Source organism: Macaca fascicularis, chromosome 2, assembly GCF_037993035.2.
Source record: "Macaca fascicularis isolate 582-1 chromosome 2, T2T-MFA8v1.1".
Classification (NCBI taxonomy): Eukaryota; Metazoa; Chordata; class Mammalia; order Primates; family Cercopithecidae; genus Macaca; species Macaca fascicularis.
Genome location: NC_088376.1, coordinates 126,019,810 through 126,043,199, shown reverse-complemented (window position 1 = coordinate 126,043,199; position 23,390 = coordinate 126,019,810). Strand labels below are relative to the sequence as shown.

At 39.7% G+C, this 23,390-nt stretch overlaps 1 pseudogene; it reads right to left on the bottom strand.

The window, feature by feature from the left end:
* Positions 1–7,052: 7,052 nt before the first annotated feature.
* Positions 7,053–7,564, bottom strand: LOC102123485 (small ribosomal subunit protein eS10-like; annotated as a pseudogene).
* Positions 7,565–23,390: the final 15,826 nt, after the last annotated feature.

Here is a 23,390-nt window from a genome sequence, read left to right as displayed (position 1 = left end):
GCCTCAGCCTCCTGAGTAGCTGGAATTACAGGCATGAGCCACCATGCCCGGCTAATTTTTTGTATTTTTAGTAAAGACAGGGTTTCACTATGTTGGCCAGGCTGGTCTCGAGATCCTGACCTGATCCACCCGCCTCGGCTTCCCAAAGTGCTGGGATTACAGGCATGAGCCATCGCGCTCGGCCTCATTTTGATGTTTTTAAAAGATAAAATAATCAGGTAAAGCTTTTTATGTTTAAAAAAAGAAAAGAAAAAAGAACAGTTTGAACATTTGCAGCTCTTATCATTGGTAATTTTAAGGTATGTAGTTGTTTTTCACTGAGCTAAATGGTGTTGACCAACAATTACACCATTTTGACTTGACTTATTTTTTATTCACATATTGCATAAGTTATACTTTAATAAAACAGGATAAAGATAGGAAGCATGAGAAAAGCAAGAAATTAATGACCATGAAAAGGATAAGCCTCTTAGAGCCTAAAAGATTGATATCTTCTAGATTCATATATTGATCTACTTGATCAAATTCATATCTTCTAGATTCATGCATTGATCTATCTGATCATAATTTTTAAAGAACTCATTGGGGTGTCTCTATCACGTCCACTCCCACTGCTCGATAAAGGAAATTCTGTGTTGATTTAGTTAATTTGGCTTTTGATTTATTACAGATAATAAGAACTATCCATAAAATGAGTTATTTGCAGAAATATGTTGCAAATAGAAGCCCTGAATTCTTTTATTAACTTGTCATTTGGAAAGAAACACAAAAACATTAAAAACAAAACCACTAGCTTTATTTAAAGTGAAAAAATTCAAGCATTCCAAACAATCGAGTCATGAAACCATCTTAGAAAATCTATTTTGATGCTGGAACACCTGTTAAATTCTAATCTCTGTTTCAACAACCATACAATCCTCAAACAAAATAAGATCTGATATCCTTTTACAATGTAGTTTGCTACAAAATTCATTCAAAGTCAACTAAGTAGTGTTTCTGCCCTTTTCTAAAGGAGAAAAAATGGTATTTCTTTTTTACTTATAATGTGATTACTACTGATCACTTTGAAATTATTTTATTATATACAATATATCTAAGTCTTTTAAAAAATAAAATCACTTTTTATGATATGCCATGAGGAAATAATGAAGTTATTTATTAACCTGATGAAGGATTTGTGATACATTTCTCTATGTAATAGAAGTTTGTTGTTTTTGTTCATTATTCATCAGCATTGTTTTCTCTCTTTCTGGCTGCACTGGCTGGAGTTTCCTCTGTTTACTACCCTCTCCCAATTAAAGTCCCATATGGCTTAAGTGAAGCTGGACTGACTCTGCCTTATTGATGGGGCACCCTGACCCAGACCAAGAAAATCTGGACATGGAATGCCCTGACCTCAATGGTTGGTTCAGAACTAGACCATGACCTACACTGAGCTCATGACTTTTACTGCAACCAGTAGAATAAAGAAGCTCACTTTTGGCTGGAGCCACCAACATGGAAAGATATAAGCTGGATTTACCTTCGCACTGCATAAGAAGAGTTGCCCTAGAAGAAAGCAACACAGAGAAAACCAGAGCCAGGTGATGGATAGATACAGATTACTGATGACATGTTTGAGCACCTGGATCTAGCTGCTACTGAACTCTGTTGGATTTCACTGCTGGAATTCTCAATTATGTCAAGCAATAACTTGATAGATGACTTTGAGTAAATGATTTTCTCTGAATTTCAATACTCTCATCAGCCAAAGTAACAAATAGAGAGAAGCTCTCTGAAAGAAAAAGATGTTTACTTGGAATAGAGCATTGCAATGGGAATACTCATTCCATAGTAAATGATTTGCGTATTCAGAGGAAGACAGAGCTTTTTAAAGGAAAAAATAATGAAGAGGATGACATAATTGTTTTGAAATAATTACACTTCACTACAAACGTCAATAATAAGGGTAATGCCAGTCTGAGGTTGGACAGGCAGTTGGTAAGCAAATGTCCTTGCAGGAGTATTATTTTGTATTAGGTTGCAATGGCCTTTGTGCAAGGTTGTGGGTTTTGTACAACGTTTTTATTATCAGGCATACAAGCGTGAGAACCCTCTTTTCATGGCTTTCCCTGGCTTTATATGTCAAGAGGATTTTTTAACATTAATGACTATTTTGATTCTGACAACTGTTACATCCTCATCTATAAAATGAAGGCATGAGATAAGATGACTGCCTAAGACCTGTTTCAAATCTCACATTCTTGATATTGCAATTGACCATTCATTAGTGGCTCCATGTTTATGTTCATCAGTGCCTATTCCTTTGCCTCCTGGCACACAGACGATATATATTTCCCTGCCTCTTTTGCATCTAGATGTAGACATATGACTGACTTCTCTCTGGTGAAATGTGAGAAGTGGATTTGTGTCATTTTCAGACCAAAGTAGTTAAGTCATGAGTGTGCCTTGCCTGTGGCTCCATTCTGCCCAGCTGAATGGAGAGGACATTGAGCATTTAGAGGAAGAAGGAGCCACAAAATGGAAAGTAAGGATGCTGGCCAGGGGTACTCTTACTGGACTGTGATGGGAGTGAGAAGTAGCCTTGATTCTGTTTTACCACCGTAATGTTAGGGTTACCCGTTAATGCCTCTAACTCAACCTAAGATGCTATATAAGTTGATGGTGGTTAGAGAGAGATGATAGAGCAAAGTAAACTTGGATTCCAATTTAGGGAGCTCTCTGCCACCTACATGGATATGTGTTTCTCAACCTGCAGGTGAAATTCATATTCCCTTGACTTATTCCATCTTCCTGGAATTCCTATTGCTCCATAATAATTTCCATCAGAGTTTTAAAAAGTCCTGGTTTTCACAGTTTTCTTTCTCCCCAAATGACTTCATTTCTTTTTCCACTTCATCCTAAAGCAGAAGGAACTTGGAAATCGAGTCATATTTTTAAAATCTGGCTGTTGGAACTTGTCCAAAATCTTTGATTAGCCTGAACCCATACTATCACCTCTCAAGCTCTCTTTTGTTATAAGTCATATCTTGCACTTTTAGAAGTGAATATTTTCCCTCCATGCCCACAAATTTTGGTGCTAGACAAGAATAAAATATGGTAATTTCCTGACATTGAGTTTGTTAAATTATGCACTGATGAGGCTTCATATTTCTTCTTCTAATTAGAGGGTAAGATTTGAGTAATAGCAAGTAAATTGCTGCAACATGTCTAAACGTATTATTTTATTTTGAATGACACCCTAGTAATGAAAAGGACTAGTTTCACAACAAATCTTTTATCTTTAAAGGTCAAAATATTATATATTTTGAAAGCTTTCCTACCTGTGAAACATATTCTGGGAAATATAATACCCTGCCTCATGGGGAAAATAATTAGCAAGGGATATGGATGCTGTCTATCAAAGGATTATTAAAGTATGAAGGATTACACAAAAGAGCTTTTCCTTTGCATTTACTAAATTGTACAAGTAGAATTTCATCAAATACATGGGAAACTGAAGTAGATAACTGCCAGAGTAATTCATCAAATAAGGGCAAGAATACTTAGGGTCATGATATAGGTTGCCAGTAACATCTTTGATTAAGTTAACACGAACATTTGCCCTTGAGTTCCATAAAAATGAGGATGCTATATATAAAACAATCTTTGTAAATTTTTTGTTTAGGGTCAGAGACTCGGCAAGACGATTAGATAACCTCTCAATACCCCTTCAATTATGACTAAATTAGGATTCACTTTTTGTTATCTATAAAGAGAGCAAAGATGTTCAGTGCTATTTATTTTGTCAACTGAAATTGGGTCCCTTTAAAAATTCTACCCATGGGGTGGGGCACAGTGGTTCATGTCAGTAACCCCAGCACTTTGGGAAGCTGAGGTGGGAGGATTGTTTGAGCCCAGCAGTTCAAGATTGGCCTGGGTAACATAGGGAGACTCCATTTTTATTTAAAAACATTTTTTTTTCCAGTTTCCTAAATTGGAATCCAAGTTTGCTTTGCTCTGTCATCTCTCTCTACTCACCATCAACTTAATATAGCCTCTTAGGCGTAGTTAGAGGCATTAACGGATAACCCTAACATTGCAGTGGTGTAACAAAATCAAGGTTATTTCTCACTTCCATCACAGTCCAATAAGAGTACTCCTGGCCAGGCAGCCTTCTATTGTCCATTTGGTGCTGTTTTTTCTTTTAGATCCTCAGATTCCTCTCCATTCAGCTGAGCAGAATAGAGCCACAGGGAAGCCACACCCATGACTTAACTTCTTTGGCCTGGAAATGACACAAATCCACTTCTCACATTTTACCAGACAGAAGTCAGTCATATGTCTACATTGAGATGCAAAGGAGGCAGGGAAATATATATAGTCTGTGTGCCAGGAGGAAAAGGAACAGGCATTGATTAACATGTTATATAGACTCTGCTTCACTGCCTCTCTCTCTCTTTCTCTCCTTCTATTATCCTTACAGAAGCAATATTGCAGAAACGTTAAGATGCAGAGTGAAGTATGCTCTAGCATCAGACTGCCAGAATTCAAATTCAGGATCTGCTCTTGGTAGCTATGCGATCTCAGGCAACCGTGTGAGCTTTCTGTATATGCTTCTCTGTAAAACAGGAATAATACAAGTACCTTCTCATAGCATTTTTGTGAATAGCAAATAAATGAATGCCCATAAGGAACTTAGAATATGCCTGGAACTTAGTTACTTCTCAATATCTGTATCATTCAGAATTCTGCGTTGCAACAGAAACAATTTTGTTGACTTAAGCAAAAAGGAGTTTATGAAGGGGACCAGGAGGTCTGCAGAAATAGGCTTAGAAAACAAGCAAAAAGCGAGCAACGTCTAGAGGGCCAACCTGAGGAACCAGAGCAATTCTCCCGGCAGACCAGATCCATTTATAGATTCACAGGTCACTTCCGCTGCTGCATTCCTCCAATTGCTACCACACCCTGGAACACTTATTCAAATTCCAACAAGAGAGTGTCTCGTTAGCCAAGCTGAAGTCGATTGCCTGCCCCTGAGCTAGAGAAAATGAATTTGGTTCCACTTGCTTCCCAGGTCCCAGGAATGCACACAATGGCACATTTCTAACAGGAGAAGAAGTTTGTCATGGTACCTTACCATGATTGGATACTGGATAACCAAAATAATAATAATAATAATAACTATTCATTATATGATCCATCTCCCCATCCATCCACCTATCCCCCCATCCATCTATTCATCCATTCATCCTTCCACTCACACAGACATACATACATATTTGCCAGTAAACACACATCACCAGATTTCAATCAAGTTCTTTATATCCAAGCACCCATAAAAAATGAGACTTTCAGAGACAGCTTTTATGGACCTAATTCTCCCCAAGGCTTATGTCTCCCTGAGCAGTAGATAAAAAAAATATTGCAGCCTGAAAAGAATTGACTTGAAAGAATTAGAGCCCCTGCCTAAATGCCTAACATAATACAAAGGAGTTGACTCCAGCCCCAGGGTGAATGGGATCTTACGTTTTATAAAGCAAGATGTTTGTTATGATAACAGGACAAAATGGCTTTGGTCAAATCTCAAATCTACTGCATCTAAAGCAAGAATGTCACTCTCAAATTCAGATTAAAAATTTATACAAAATGCAAACAGTGTGTACAAATTCTGCTTAAAATTCTCTTTACAGAACCAAATGAGTTGCCATTGCTACTAAGCTCCTGTTCTACCTGAGCCGTATTTAACACTTTGAGCAGAGTTTAAGTCTTTCTTCTGGAACTAATAACCTCATTTAATTTGTAATTTCCGTATGAGAACTGACTCAAATTTTTTTCTTAAATCACATTATACTTCAGTAAAATTCCAAATTAGCCCTTGGGATCCCCTATTATGACAGCCCCCAAAAAAGATTCTGTATTTTAAAGGAGTTCATAGTTTTGGCATTTTAATGTCATGTTTTTCAGGAATCATAATTCAGTCACCAAAATGTGCTATAATGCAGTTGTAACAGACACACTCTTGCATCTACCTCCCACCCCTTACTGTTGTAAGGGGTGCAAGGCACCATACTAAGATATTTACATAAATCAGTTCATTCAGTCCTCACAACACCTATGACATAGGCTTTTTTTTCTTTTCCATTTTATACATGGGAAAATTGAGACCTGCAACATAAGCTACTTACCTAACTTCACACATGTAAATGATGATACAGGAAATCAAAGCCAGTAGTCCCAGTCTAGAATGTATGCTCAACCACTATACAGCCTTGCAGATCCATTTTTCTGTCTCTCTTTAACAGAGATGGTTCGTTGGCAGCCATGACTGGTATATTTGTCCTCATTATCTTGATTAATATTATCAAGGTTGGATGCCTCATCCAAGGACCAACTGGGGTAGTTCTACTGGAAATCTGGAATTGAGATTAACAGATTGCTGTTTAGTCTGTGTTATCTTCAAAACATGGATGAGATATAATCTGAGAAGTGTTTGGGTAGACATAGTCTCCAAATCTGAGAAGTGTTTGGGTAGACACAGTCTCCACATGATATGGGGCTGAGTAATAGGAAAATCTGAATGGCAGACAGCAAAATAATTAACAAGACATGCCAAGAGGAGCTTTGCATATTTCTTACACCATTTTTTAATTTGTTTAATTAGCAGTTGGCAAAACAAGGATTTAATGGCAACCTCAATGGTAATAGCACTATTAGAGACATCCCATCCCAGATTTTCATAGGTACAACTATTTCAGTACACAAGAAAATCTGTAGAATCTCATAAATTAGACAATACTGCCAGAACATGTACCTGTTATTTGCTTTGCTATTGTGCTTCTAATTGACATTTTTAAGCACTTTACTTAATTCATATTAGCAGCCCCAGAAGTATCTTACTTGTAGGTTATTTTTCTGAATAAAGTACTGGTACTTAATTCATTATTTTTAAGGGTGTCCTTTTAAAATAAGGTGCATTTTTCTATATGATAGAACTTTGTCAGTGGCTTCCAATTTTTTTTTAAGTTTTTTTGACTGTAAGTTTATTCAATGCAAAAGAATCCTTTCTGATTTTACTGAGGTGGCTAAACACGTCCATGACCAAATCTGCCTCTAAACTGGAATTTGGTTGCTGACCCAGCCCCAGCCTCGGCTTTTTCGTCGGGACCAGGAGGCAGGGCACTCCATCTGTAGGAGTGCTGTGGCACAGGAAGCTCTCAGCTTCCACTCTTGTGAGTCTTACAGGTCGCTCACTCTCCAGACCTTTAGGCTGAGGCCTGCCAGTCTCTGGATCGCTGCGGCATAGAGTGACAGGCACAGTCTCCGGGGACACATGAAGGTAATCACGGAGATAGTGGATACCCTCATTGGTAAGGTACCAGTAGAAATGTCTCCAGGCAAAATGTTCCTTCTTGTAGCCTCGGGACTTGAGAGACTGCATGACCTTCATGACTTGAAGGTTAGGCACATTCTTGTCTGCCAGCTTCAGGTGCTTAGGCATGTGGACATCCTTCTTGACCACCACGACTCCTTCCTTAAAAAGGAGTTCATAAACGACAATGCGGTTCTTCTTAGGCATCAACATCTCGGCGGCTGTAGGGTCCAGGGCTGGGATTTTTATAATTATGTTTAAGTATTATAAACATTAAGTTAAGAAAATACTACCCATGCTCTTGTTGGCTTTTCAGTAGTTGAAATCCCTCATAAACCTGGTTGCATTACTTCCTTTGAGTCCTAGGATTTGTCTCTATACCTGTACAATGTATTTCCCACTGTGTTTAAGATCACAGGAATTGCTTGTTTTCTTTCTTTCTTCCTTCCTTCCTTCCTTCCTTCCTTTCTTTCTTTCTTTCTTTCTTTCTTTCTTTCTTTCTTTCTTTCTTTCTTTCTTTCTTTCTTTCTTCTTTCTTTCTTTCTTTCTCTCTTCTTCTCTCTTTCTTCTTTCTTTCTTTCTTTAGTATTTTTATATTTTTGAGACAGGGTCTCACTCTGTTGCCCAGGCTGGAGCGCATTGGTGTGACCACAGTTCACTGCAGACTTGACATCCCAAGCTCAAGCGATTCTCCTGCCTCAGCCTCCTGAGTAGCTGAGACCATAGGTGCACACTACCACGCCTGGCTAATTTTCATATTTTTTGTAGAGATGGGGTCTCACCACGTTGCCTAGAGTGGTCTCAAACTCTTGGGCTCAAGCAATCCTCCTGCCTTGCCAGCCTGGAGTTGCTTTCTATTGCTTGCAACCCAAAATGTTCTAATTCTATAAGAAAGAGGGGACAGATTTTGTATATATTAAATGATAACTACCTGGTAGGATATTTAATTTTCTTAATTTAATTCTCATGATATTCTTCCCTGGAAGTATCAAGTTGAAAGTGTTTCAGTGATTTGGGGAAGTCAGGATTTCAGCTCTGGCCTCGTGAACTCTAGAGCCCAAGCTCTCTCTCTTACCTAAAAATCAAGAAAAAGAAACCGTCAATTGTCAGAAACTCAGAAATATTGCTCAAAAGCTAAACTTTGACATCTGTAAATTATAAAGGTACAAACAAAATATGACAGTGGCTTGCTTCTAAAATATACCTCTGCCTCCTCTAAAACATTGAATAATAAGTGCCTATTTTTTTAAGACCCTGCGTTCAGGATTCTAAGAACCTATACAGTTACTGCTATACCTTGCACAAAGCAAGTTCTTTGTGCAAGTTACGACATTTTTCTTATAAGGCTCATTGTTCTTACAAGTTCCATCATTTGGAAAATAGAGGCAACAAAGAAGAAATGAACGAAGAATAAAGGAAAGAACAGTGCATGCAAAACTACGTTTATATTTGGTGCTTGCTTTACTTTAGCTTTTTGTCCACGAGGAAGAGACTCAGATTAAGACAGGAAAGTTTAGTTATTCAGGGAAACAGGGATCTCAGAACAGAAACCTAAGTATAAATGGGCATTGGAGAGTCAAGAGCAGAAGCCAAAATGACTCAAGAGACCTTAGCAGTGGGCTTGGCAGTTATTCCCACCAATGCTCCACCCAAAATGGGACCTGGGTACTCTTTGTTCCTTCTTTGCATATTTGTGCTTCTCCTCTCACCGCCAACCAGCTTCCCTGCCCACGAAATCTATGCTTTTCTCTACCTCATAGCTTGTTGCTCATGGTTTCTGCTTCTCACAACTTCTGCATACAGTGCTCATACCTTCTCCTACATAGTTATGGGCCCCATGTCTCCAGCTCCTCTTAATAGTACCTTTCCACTTCACCCGGGACTCTTAGCAGCCTGGCTGGCTTCACACTGTCCAATTCAAAGCCCTGGAGCTACAGTCTGACTTCCTGAGCTCATCTTTACTTGGACAGAGGCTTGTTTATTTGTTTGTGGGTTTGTTGGCCAGGCCCTCACAGTCAGAGCTGTCCAGGGGACCAGCTGCCTCTGGGTCAGATGCTCATCCCTGATCCATCCACTTCTAGGTATTGTGTGTGTGTGTGTATTGGGGGGCTTGTAGGGGGAGTGGTAGAGACAGAACATGCATTATATAACTCACCACAGCCATCGGGGCAGAGGTGGGCTGGTTTACCTTAGGAAAAGCTGTGGTAGCCACCAGGATGGGCATGTTTAGGTCAGGTTTTGCCTTAAGTCTCTGTGTATTAATAAAAACAATAGCTATCATGTGCCAGCCCCCTACTATGCACTTAGTACTATTCTAAAGGCTTTACATACATGGTTCTGCACACTGCTACATACTACCTTTATCACATGGGCCCACATTTTGAAGTGCTTTATGAAGTAGGCTCCCATTATGGAGTACTATTTCCTTTTTGGAGATGGAGACACTGAGGCACAGCCAATCTTCACTCTTAACCATGACATACATTAGAAGTTGATAAGGGTTGGGGTTGTGGAGTTTGTTAAAGGAAGAAGGAAAGATATCATTCAGAAAAAGGAACTGGGAGAAGTTATTGTTTCTCTTTGGAATTTCTGATCCCTGATAAACCAAATATTTTTCAAGCTCCTAAACAAACAGCCAAGGATGGAGCGTGTTCCCCATTAAAACTAAGTGGCAGCACAATATTCAAGATGCAATTAAAGTGTCTGTCCCTGGGGATACTCTAAAGAACTCTTCTTTAGAGTCTTCTTTCCATGGCGGTTGGGAAAATAAACTCTCCACAAAGCAGTGAAGGAGTACACTGACAAAAACAATTCAGTCTCTCTCTTGCAGTCTGGGTCCTTGATTGTCAAAGAGGAACAGCAAAGGCCAATCCAGATTTCATCTGATATTACGATGTGAAAAATTCCCCACCTCCAAGAAGATGTCCTTGGTCATTTCAGGATCTCTGTTACCCAAGAACTCTTGAACTCCCATTGCATTTATTTTGTGGCTCACATCAGAAAGCTGCCTGCAAAAGGAAAAAGGAAGGAAGGAAGGAAGGAGAGGCAGAAGGAGAGGGAGATGGAGGGGAGGGGAGGAGGAAGGGGAGGGGGAGCGGTAGAAGGAGAGGGAGAGGGAAGGAAGGAAGGAAGGAAGGAAGGAAGGAAGGAAGGAAGGAAGGAAGGAAGGAAGGCAGGAAGGAGAAAGAAGGAAAGAAAAAAGAAGAATAAATAATTGTGATCCAATGTCTGAGCCACTTTCTTGTAGCTTCAAATGTGCAAGCAGCAGAGGCAACAGCAGCTGCCAAGATATTAGCATGAGCAATTTGTGCAGATGCTAAAATCTAAAAGCAGACATGCATCTGGGGGCCTTTAAAAATCCTTGCTGTGCGTGATTGCTATGACCTTTTCCTTCAGTGCTCTAATCTCTTTTTTCTGGAGGGTTTGGCCCCAGGTTCTGAGGAAGCTGGTGTATCTTTGTGACCTGGTCAAAGGCCATTATGTCTGGGTGAGTCCACTCAGTGATCGGAGGGAAGGAAGGGTAAACACAGCAACGAAACAAGCTGCCAAGTGAACTAAAACAAAACAGAATGGCATAGAGACCTCCTTGGTCACTATGCATTTGAATATCTCCACCTAAACACAAACTGAAGAGTTCAAGGTGACTGTCTGCCTCTCACCCTCAGCAAAGCCCTCCTGTGGCACATGGTGCTGTCTCCTGCTCTCTGCCTTGATAAGAAGAAGTGTGCAAATATGTTCCAAATCCAACCCCCATCCTCCTGTCTTTCCCTACCAGAAAATAGTTACTACACTATTTCTATCACTATTTCTAACTGCAATTCTTCTATAAGGGAAATGCATAGGGGCTTTTTCTTTCTTTCTCTCAAACTCCAGCATATTCCTTTTATATTTGCATGCATAGGTTTTCAGGGAACAAATTCCCTGCAGAAGCAGGGTCACACACTGTATTAGTCAGGGTTCTCTCGAAGGATAGAACTAATAGGATAGATGTACATTTGAGGAGGAGTTTTTTAGGAGAAATCACTAGGTGAAGTCCTACAATAGGCCATCTGCAAGCTGAGGAGCCAGGAAGCCAGTCCTAGTCCCAAAACCTCAAAATTAGGGAAGGCATTAGTGCAGCCTTCATCTGTGTCCAAAGGCCTGAGAGCCCCTGGCAAATCACTGGTGTAAGTCCAAGAATCCAAAAGCTGAAGAACTTGGAATCCGATGTTCAAGGACAGGAAGCATCCAGCATGGGAGAATGATGAAGGCCAGAAGACTTGGCCAGTCTAGTTCTTCCACATTCATCTGCCTGCTTTTACCCTAGCCATGCTGGCAGCTGATCAGATGGTGCCCATCCAGATTGAGCGTGGCTCTGCCTCTCCTAGCCCGCTGACACAAATGTTAATCTCCTTTGGCAACACCCTCACAGACATACCCAGGAACAATACTTTGCATCCTTCAATCCAATCAAGTTGACACTTAATATTAACCATCATACATACTGTATCAGATCTATGTTGAATTCTCCCCTATCAGTTATAGAATCGGAAAATGTAGACTTGAATGTTAGAACCACTCTGTGTGTATGCGTGTGTGTGTGTGTGTGTGTGTGTGTGTGTGTGTTTATTAAGGCCAAATTCTTTGTTAGCCAGAGTTTGCCTGTCTTTTAGAAAAAGAAAAACAACACTGATTCAGTAAGTTTTGCTTTTTTAATAGCACAGTGGTTTTCTCTTTGGGGGAATTTTTTCTTGGATTGGGGGCCTCAAAAAATAGACACACATATATTTTCTTCACCTAGCTCAGGGTTTCTCAGCCTCAGCATAGTGACATTTTGGGTCTACATTAGTCTGTTTTCACACTGCTATAAAGATACTACCTGAGACTGCGTAATTTATAGACAAAAGAGGTTTAATTGACTCACAGTTCCATATGGCTGGAGAGGCCCAGGAAACTTACAATCATGGCAGAAGGCAAAGGGGAAGCAAGGCACATCTTACATGGCACAGGAGAGGGATAGAGTGCAGGGGAAGCTGCCACATTTAAACCATCAGATTTCATGAGAACTCCCTCACTATCACAAGAACAGCATGAGAGCAGCGCCTCCATGATCCAATCACCTCTCACCAGGTTCCTCCTTCGACAAGTGGGGAGTACAATTAGAGATGAGATTTGGCTAGGGAGACAGAGCCAAAACATATCAAGGCTGGATAATTTTTTGTTGTGAATGACTGTCTTATGCATTGCATATAAATATACATAAGTTTTTTTAAGACAGAGTCTCACTCTGTCACCAAGGCTAGAGTACAGTGGCATGATCACAGCTCACTGCAGCCTTGACCCTCCTATGCTCAAGTGATCCTACCACCTAAGCCTCCTGAGTAGCTAATACTACAGGCATGTGCCACCACACCAGGCTAATTTTTTAATTTTTGTAGAGACAAGGTCTCATTATGTTGACCAGCCTCAAGCAATCCTCCCGCCTTAGCCTCCCAAAATGCTGGGATTACAGGCATGAGCCATCACACCCAGCCTTCATTGCAGGATATTTAACAGCATTTGGGATTCTACCCAGTAGATGTCAATTCCCTCCCACCCCAATATATAACAACCAAAAAGTATCCCCAAAGGTTGCCAAATGTCTGCTGGGGGGAGTGGGGCAAAGCAACCCCAGTTGAGACATAGAGAAGAGACAGGGCTCTCACACAGTAAATACTCAATATGTGGGTTTAAGTGTGAACAAACAAAAGTGTTTCCCACTGCTCTTGAGAATAAGGCACAGCATCTAATCTTGGCCTTTATCACTAATGTGGTCTGGCCACAGTTTGCCAGATAATTTAGATTTCAATCCATCCATCCCCTGCTTCTTTCTCTCCATCCACACTCACTTCTCTCATGGGGTTTAGCAGCAGTTGGTGCCTCTCTATGTTATGACCTTCTTGTCCCTTCTTGCAGGAACCTAGTTCCTGTTTATCCTTCACAGCTCACTCAAGTAACAAATCCTCAGGGAAATGACAGTGAGATCCTCCCTGTATGGGTTGTACTCTCTATCACAGCCACTCTTCTCTCCTTAGCTCTTATTTTGGTTGAAACTTTGTATATGTCTGTGGATTTTTGATAATTGTCTCTCTTCCCCACTAAGCCGTCTGTTTCTTGAGGACAGGGACCAGGACCAGCTTTATTTTGCTCTTCGATTCTCATTTTTCCCAACTGTTGCCCAGCATCCAACACAGTTCCTGGATCACCCTGGATACAAGTATTTGAATAAATGAATATACGAACAAATGACTCAAAGGGCTGTTTCCTAGCAGACTATTTTAAATATGCTACTCCCTTGTTCTAGTAGGTAAAGACATTTGAATTTGGATAGCTGCTTACAATCAACAAGATGTTCTTTTATTTTAAAATCTTGACTTAGCTTTGTCCGTTCAATCGATCCCTCAAAGATGTAGAAATATCAGTAATTTACAAGTGATAATTTGGATTAAAATCAGCTATATCAGAACACCCCAGAACAGTGCTTCTCAAAGTTGAGTGCATTGAAATCACCAGGAGTGTTTATAGGACTAGGGTAAGCCCACCTCCAGAGTTTCTATAAGTAGGCCTGGGATGTGGCTCAATAATTTGCATCTCTATTAGGTTCCCAGGTGATGCTGATAATTCTGGTTGGGGTGCCACATTTTGAGAAACTCTGTCCTAGAATAAGCAGAACCACAGAAAGCCTATTGGGGTCTGAGCATCTTTCAGTAGTAGCTTTTTTGCAAAAGAAAAAAAAAGAATTATTCTAACTATTGTAATAACACTTTTACAAAAATTGAGGTTCAGAAAGGTAAATCAGAATTGAAGAAGCATAACCATCCAGCTATCCAGTAAGCAGCAGAGTCAAGAAAGAGATCCAGCCCTGATTACAAAGCCTGATTACCCTTTAGCTGTGCTTCTAACTCGCCAAATGGAAAGAATTGCTGAAGGTATTTGTTAATTGTACAGGCAAGTCTCCTGATGAACTGGGTTTGAAAAACAATGCACTGGCTTTACTTACCCAGAGACACAACGCTGTGACTGGGACTACCCCTGGCCCCATCTTTTGCCTGAGCTACCCCGAGGCTGTTCCATCACTGAACTATGACACAAACCAACTTACCTGGTATTTCTACTGGGATCTCTCCAGAGATGAGCAATAGTGTGCTGCAGTTATGCAAAGTTACAGAGTAAAAAGGGTCCTTTTTCCTTTTTATTGTTTTCTTTTTTTTTTTTTTTTTTTTTGAACATCAAGTTTTATTCCTTAGTGAGCAATTTAAGACACTTTTTAATTAAAAACAGGGCCATTATAGACTGTGTGTGTGTGTGTGAGAGAGAGAGAGTGTGTGTGTGTATATGTGTGTGTGGTGTGTTTATGTGTGTGTGGTGTGTTTAAGGTAAAATACAGACTTCAGGTGAGCCTCATGCTTGAGATAAATGAATCATTCCCCACCATCACACAACCCCAACCAGAAGTATTACAGTATCTTTTCTGCTGTTGGGGTAATTTGGTGACAAGTTTAAAAGCTTGTTTGAATCAATACATGAGAAGGTTCTAATATCAGTCAGGGAAACAGTAAGAACATCAAAGGATAATCTACTTTTTTTCAGGGGTATGAAGGTCAATGTTATTCCTGAATGGCAGATTAAAAGGTGACTCAGATATCATTCATACCTAATTTCAGGAAATTACAATCCTGTGGGGCTAGGCTTGCCAGATAAACTACAGAATGCCTAGTTAAATTTGAATATCAGGTAGGAATATCCCATGCAACACTTGGGATTATACCTATACTAAAAAGTTACTTATTGTTTATCTGAAATTCAAATTTAACTAGGCATCCTGTTTTCTCTCCACCTATATCCAACAAGCCTAAGTGGGGCAGTAAGCGAGTATCTATGTAGTTATAATGCATTTCTGATACTGGTTGGACAATGATAATTACTTCAAGGGAATTACAAAGGAAGTGGTTTCAGAAGAGGCAAAAGTCACATCTGGTTGAGAAACTAAAAGAAGATGATTCAGGAGGTATAATCAAAGTTGAGTCTTGAAAAGGAAGCAAGATTTAGAAGAAGCAAGATCTAGGAGAGTGTTCCTGTCTTGAAAGCAAAGGTACAAAGACAGGAAAATATATAGTAGATTTAGTTCACGGGAGTATAGATTTTGCCTCAAGGGGTGATGAAGCCAGGGTACAGAGGTCACAGTGAGATAAGGCACTTAGGGTTAATCAGTTCCACAGGGACTGGGGAAACTCTGATGGTTTCATTGAATCTGGGCTTCAAGGAAGGTTAATCTAGCAAGAGTTTATAAAATGGACTAGAAGGAGAAGATTAATTAGATGGCTATTTCTTGGTCTATGTCAGTGTTTTTCCAAATATGGGTTGCAGCTTAGTTAGCAAGTTGTAAAATCAAATTAATTGGTTATGGCCAACATTTAAAAAATGCACACATAATAAAACATTAAAAAAATAGTGTATATCAGCAATCATTACAGTTCAGTGTTGCTTTAAAAAACCCTTGTTTGTTTCATGAAGGAGTGAGTGGTAAGTGATGGGTTGTGATATAAAATGTGCTTCTAATGGAGTTGGGGTCCAAAATATTTGAAAGCCATTGGTCTATGCTGTGGATGGGTCAGTTGATTTCTTTGCCTTGTCCATGCTACCTTCTCAAGGAATCAGTTCTCTCTCACTGATTTTGGCAGTGACAGTTCAATGTGCTATATGATTCCAGCTCAACCAAAGACACCTAGATGAGGGTGAATATCTAACCCAAGAGAAAGGAATATATGGACAACCTGAGCCAATCATCCCATCCTGAGGAGACATCCAAAAGACATCACCTGAGGTTACATGGAATTATGGGCTGCAGCTGTAAGAACGAAAGAAGCACTAGCCAGTCCCCAAGAGATGGAGAGAGACCCAGTGAAGCTGTTTATGGAAAAAGAGAGTGATTTTGAGTTCCAAATTTCCAGCTCTAGTCCTTATGTGGCCAGGCTTTTATTGCTGACCTATGGATATGTGAGAGATTGCCTACAGTGTCTGTGTTTTTATTTGCAATAAATTTCCTCTTTTCTTAAGCATGCTGGAGCAGGTCCAGTTCCTTGTTACCAACTGCTGTCTCACCAAGGCAGACTCTTGGACAGTGAAAATATCAACAAGTAAATATTTATTGTGTAAATATATAATAATAACTATTTGGTGCCTCTTTGTGCCCAGAAACCATAGGCTAGACAATTCACTGGTCGTGGCCACCATAAATGTGAATCCTTCGAATATCCTATAGGTTCTATACCTTTACAAATACAACCACTAAGTCACTAAGAGATTAAGCAAATAGCCCTGGATCACCTGACTACTAAGCGACAGCAGGGACTTGCCTAGGCTCGTCATCCTCCACAATCAGTACTTTTGCCACCATATCACTTGATGTGGTGAGTAAAGAGCAAAGACAAGGCCAAGATGACAAGATCCCAGCCCCATGACTATGAAAGTTGTTTAAACTCAAGTCATGTTATTCTTTCCCTTTTAATTTTATATTCTGATAGCAGTCAATTGATCTTGCAGCATAAGACTGTTTCCATAAAATCCCAAATGAAGTGGAAATGACTATAATACAGATAATTTGATCAACAGTCAAACCATACAGTAATTCAGATTTAAAAAACAAACAGCCCAAAATCTCCTTAAGCTGATAAGCAACTTCAGCAAAGTCTCGGGATACAAAATCAATGTGCACAAATCACAAGTATTCTTATACACCAATAACAGACAGAGAGCCATATCGTGAGTGAACTCCCTTTCACAATTTCTACTAAGAGAATAAAATACCTAGGAATACAACTTACAAAGGATGTGAAGGACCTCTTCAAGGAGAACTACGAACCACTGCTCAACGAAATGAAAGAGGACACAAACAAATGAAAGAACATTCCATGCTCATGGATAGGAAGAATCAATATCGTGAAAATGGCCATACTGCCCAAGGTAATTTATAAATTAAATGCCATCACCATCAAGCTACCAATGACTTTCTTCACAGAATTGGAAAAAACTACTTTAAAGTTCATATGGAACCAAAAAAGAGCCCAGATTTCCAAGACAATCCTAAGCAAAAAGAACAAAGCTAGAGGCATCACGCTACCTGACTTCAAACTATACTACAAGGCTACAGTAACCAAAACAGCATGATACTGGTACCAAAACAGATACATAGACCAATGTAACAGAATAGAAGCCTCAGAAATAATACTACACATGTACAACCACCTGATCTTTGACAAACCTGACAAAAACAAGAAATGGGGAAAGGATTCCCTATTTAATAAATGGTGCTGGAAAAACTGGCTAGCCATATGTAGAAAGCTGAAACTGGATCCCTTCCTTACACCTCATACAAAAATTAATTCAAGATGGATTAAAGACTTAAATGTTAAACCTAAAACCATAAACACCCTAGAAGAAAAACCATAAAAACCCTAGGCAATACCACTCAGGCCATAGGCATGGGCAAGGACTTCATGACTAAAACACCAAAAGCAATGGCAGCAAAAGCCAAAATAGACAAATAGGATCTAATTAAACTAAAGAGCTTCTGCACAGCAAAAGAAACTACAAGCAGAGTGAACAAGCAACCTACAGAATGGGAGAAAATTTTTGCAATCTACCCATCTGACAAAGGGCTAATATCCAGAATCTACAAAGAACTTAAGCAAATGTACAAGAAAAAAAACCAAACAACCCCATCAAAAAGTGTGCAAAGGATATGAACAGACACTTCAAAGGAAGACATTTATGCAGCCAATAGGCACATAAAAAAGCACTCATCATCACTGGTCATTAGAGAAATGCAAATCAAAACCACAATGAGATATCATCTCACACCAGTCAGAATGGCGATCATTAAAAAGTCAGGAAACAACAAGTGTTGGAGAGGATGTGGAGAAATAGGAAGGCTTTTACACTGTTGGTGGGACTGTAAACTAGTTCAACCATCGTGGAAGATGGTGTCGAGATTCCTCAAGGATCTAGAACTAGAAATACCATTTGACCCAGCCATCCCATTACTGGGTATATACCCAAAGGATTATAAATCATGCTGCTATAAAGACACATGCACACGTTATGTTTACTGTAGCACTATTCACAATAGCAAAGACTTGGAACCAACCCAAATGTCCATCAATGATAGACTGGATTCAGAAAATGTGGCACATATACACCATGGAATACTCTGCAGCCATAAAAAAGGATGAGTTCATGTTCTTTGTAGGGACATGGATGAAGCTGGAATCCATCATTCTGAGCAAACTATCTCAAGGACAGAAAACCGAACACCGCATGTTCTCACTCATAGGTGGGAATTGAACAATGAGAACACTTGGACACTGGGGCCTGTCATGGGGTAGGGGGAGAGGGGAGGGATAGCATTAGGAGAAATATCTAATGTAAATGACGAGTTAATGGGTGCAGCAAACCAACATGGCACATGTATACATATGTAACAAACCTGCACATTGTGCACATGTATCCTAGAACTTAAGCTATAATAAAAACAAAAACAAACAAACAAATAAACAAAAAACCTTCTTTAGAAATGATTTGTCTTCCCTGATTGCTGGTTTCAGTTCAGTACTGGCTGCATGTGTAAGTCCAACAAGACCCCGGGGAGGCCATCAACAGGTGCAGGTGCAGAATGGCAGGACCCTTTAGTCCTCACCTATTCCCTTGGTCCATTTAGTAATGTGCCCACCTTTCTTCCTTCCTCCCATGTGGATTGAGGGGGACCCAAGTCTGCTGTGTACTATCTTCCTGCTCTAAACCATTAATGGCTGTACTTCCTTCAGGAAACAATTCACATTATGATATTCAGGACCCTCCAGAACCTGGACCTGACCTGAAATATAAGAATTCCCAACTTACATTCCACAGGTCATTCTTACATTCATGCATGCATTTATTCATGCATGTATTTGTACAAAGAACGTTTGTGTTTCTACTATGTTCCAGACCCGTTTTAGCTTATTGGACACTCAAAAATTTAATAATAATGCAACAAACATTTATCATGTGCCAGACATAGGCCAAGTTCTAGGCTAAGTGATTTATCTGCACTAAACAATGTTAAGTTCATCATAAATATAGGACATGAGTAACATTGTCATCCATTTTACATTTGATGAAACCAAGGCATAAATAGGGTGTTTACCTTCCTTGTTGTTCCCACTGCATCTCTAGAATGAGACCTACATAGCTCCTGTCCACAAGCAGCTCATTGTCTAGAAGTAGAAATAGATGTGTAAACACAATTAAATGCAAATGGAGAGTATTATAATGAAAATACGAAAAAAAGGGTCAATCTCATCATATCGCTTGTTATCCCCCAAGCACCAGTAGCAAATTTCTACTCTTTGCCTTTGCTCACAGATCTCCCTTGACTGGGGTCCACTTCCAACCTATCTAGTTTGTCTAACCACATTGCTACATTAGCACATATGCACCTTAGAACCCTTCTCAGAATGCTTATCTCAGAATCCTTCTCAGCACTATCCTCAAGGCAGCTGCTATTAATCACAGAAGCCCCCCTTTCTCCATGGTTTCGTTTTCCTTGGTTTCAGTAACCCACAGTCAACCTTAGTTCAAAAACATTAAATAAAAAATTCCAGAAATAAAAAAAGTTTAAGTTTTAAACTGTGCCCCTTTCTGAGTAATGTGCTGAAATCTAACGCCATCCCACTTTGTCCACCCAGGGTGTGAATCATCCCCTGGTCCAGCAGCTCTAGGCTGTCTCTGCTACCCACCCATAGTCACCTAATGGTTATCAGATTGACTCTCAAAGTGTTAAAAGTGCTTGTGTTCAGGGAATCCTTATTTTACCCTTGTTATGGTGTATTATAATTGTTTTATTTTATGATTAGTTATTGTTAATCACTTACTGTGCCTAATTTATAAATTAAATTTTATCATAGATATGTATGCATAGGAAAAAACACAGTATACATAAGATTCGGTCCTATCGACAGTTTCAAAAATCCACTGGGGGAGTCTTGAATCGGTTCCCCTGAAGATAAGGAGAAACTACTGTAACTGGAATTGGCACATAATGTAAATGTATTTTGTCTCTCACAGTTAAACTACCTTGACTCATTTTACAATTGAGAAAGTTGAGGCTTGGAGAGCTTGAGTAACCCGTCTAAGGTCACACAGTGAGTCAGACAGACCTAGATCTAGAAATAAGCTCTCTTCCCTGCCACTCCAGAGCTCTTTCTCCTGCCTCACACCCTCCCATTCTTAGCCTGCCCATATCATCTATTGCCAATCATAAGAAATGATGGTAACTGAAATCCAAGTAAGCCGAGAAGGAGAAGGGAAGTAAAATGCCAATTACTCAGTCCCGACAGACTGGGTGCCCGCTTGCAAGCTGCAGAGGGATACACCTACAGAAAATGTCTTTAATTAGAGACAGATTCTCATGAAAGGTTGGCAGTGTCTCTGAAATCCTTGTTTTCGTTTAAGTGCATGGAACACTATGCATTTATATCATTTCCATGCCATATTTGAGTTGAGGAATATTAAATATTTATTCCTCATCAGTTACTGAGTAACATGCTGCTCAACTTTCCTATTTACTAACACCACTGATGGATTTAGTCCATGGCTACATTTCCAGTCACATAATTAAAATATTACTTTAAGTCAATTCTTAGGATTTAAAGAAAATTTAAATTTACAAACAAAGGCATAGAAATTATACATCTGTAAGATAAAGTACTGGGCTTCTCATAGTCATTAAGCTCCATGGTATAGTGGAAAGGGCCTTTAGAACCAAGATTGGGATTTGCATCAAAACTCTGTTCTTGTCAGCTGTGTGGCCTTGACAAGTTAATTAACCCCTCTGAGCCTGGTTGCTCATCTCTTTCAGGGATGCAAGGGTGGTATTTGACAAGAAGAACTATATTATGTCTGATTCCAAAAATGGTAGCTATTGTTATTCTTCATCCCGCCCTCCACATCTTTGCTTATGCTATGCTATGCTTGGAAAACCCTCCTGGATGCTTAAATTTTCCACATCCAGCAGGTCTATTACAAGTCTCTCTTCAGTAAAGTTTACCTTGACCAGTCCCACCCACAGCCATCACTTTCTCCTCTGAATTGCCAGACTACTTATAATTTTAGCCAGTCATTTGGATAACTGATGTATATTTCCTTAGCTTGTTATTTAACTTATAATGTGTATTTCTGCTTTCATGCTAAAAATATTGTCATTTTTGTCTACTTTATGGTAAGGTAATAATAGCCAATAGTTAGTAAGCACTTACCCCGTTCCCAGCTATATGGGCCTCTTTGTGTGGTCACTGCACATGTGTGAGTTTGGGCTTTCTCACTGAATGGTGGTAGAGTCCCAAGGGCAAGTATCTTGGCAGAATTAGAGCACCAGGCCCTGTGCCCTCACCTGGAACTTACATGGCATCACTTCCACTATGCTCTATTGGTTGCAGCAGTCACAAGCTCACCCAGGAACAAGAGGAGGGGCATCAGACTCCACTCTGGATGGGGGAGTGACAAGGCAGTAAAAGAACATGTGAGACCAGAAATATTGCTGTAACTATTTGGGGGAAATACAGCATGCCACAGAATATAAGTGCCATCAGGGCAAGAAATTCTGCCTGTTTGGTTTCCTAGTTGGTTCCCTTGTCTAGGGCAGAACTAACCCCCAGTATACACAGTTCATTTTTGTTGGATGAATGAAAGAATGCCAGTTTGCCAGACCTGTAACTCATCAAATACCTTGGCCTCCTGAAGAAAATGGACTGCCTGAAGACAGAGCCAAGACTAAACCTGGAATTCCTGTTTCCAATCTCACATTCTTTCCACACCCCAAATTTTGAGTCTCTTGGATGAAGTTACTGGGAAAAGTCAAGAGTAAAAACTACATTTTGATTTGTTTTGAAGCTCCCAGAGAGCTCCTACAAGTAACAACCCTTCTACCATCAAAATATCAGTACTATAAATTGCTAGTTGTTAAGAAACTTGTAGGAGTGCACCATAGTCATAGAAATAGCAGAGGCCTAGAGAACAATTATTACAGAATTGATTGCCTATGACTCAATCCAGTGAGATTTGGATTGTCCTGTGTTATGAGGTGGCAATGAACCCAGTGCTGTAATATTTTGGAAGGACCATTCACTGACCTCTAAATAGGATTTCAAGCAATTTAAGCCAAAAGAACTTCTGCATGGGACTCCTGATAGAATTTTGTGCAGCTCCTTTGCAATGTATGTTTAGAAAGTAACTGCGAGGCTGGTTGCGATGTGTTAGTGTCCTGGTTTCAGAACATTCATTGCACAGTGCTTATGTCATCTAATTAAACCAATTTGTTATCAAGTTAGTATTAGATGATACTGTTAAATATCATCTAGAGCAGACAGAGAATAAATCAAAGGTCAGAGCAAAGTCTGCAACATTTCCCAGTTAGAATATTGAGACAAGACAAAGCTTGGGAGCAACAATAGATCCAAGTGGTTAGAAACATTAACTTTGCCCCCAGTTTCTCTGATTCAGACAGCCCCTCCATCATCTACTACCTGTTGAGACTTTGCAAATAATTCAAGCTTCCTGTCCCAGTCTTCAAAATGGGGATAATCATATACTCATGGCTTTGTCTGAAGCTCATGAAAATTCCCAAATATAAAGCATTTAGAACAGTGTTTTGGACATAACAATGCTCTATACATATTAGCTGTGGTTATTATCATGCAAGAGATTCATCCACTAAATACTGGTGCATCGCTGAACAAAGAATTATTTGCATCAATATCCATGAACCTCTGCTTGTAGAGTAGAAACACAAACTCCAAAGCCGTATACCCAATCTCTTTGCCATGACATCTCCATCATGAAGGCTCTTTTTTTCCCCCTTTTGTAAGCACTGCATTTGCAGTTATCATTAGCTGAAAGAGCCACCCAGAATCTGCTTTGACAAACCATTTTCCTCCAGACACTAGAGGATGGGGAGAGGGAAAAGTTGAACTTACATTATAAGAAC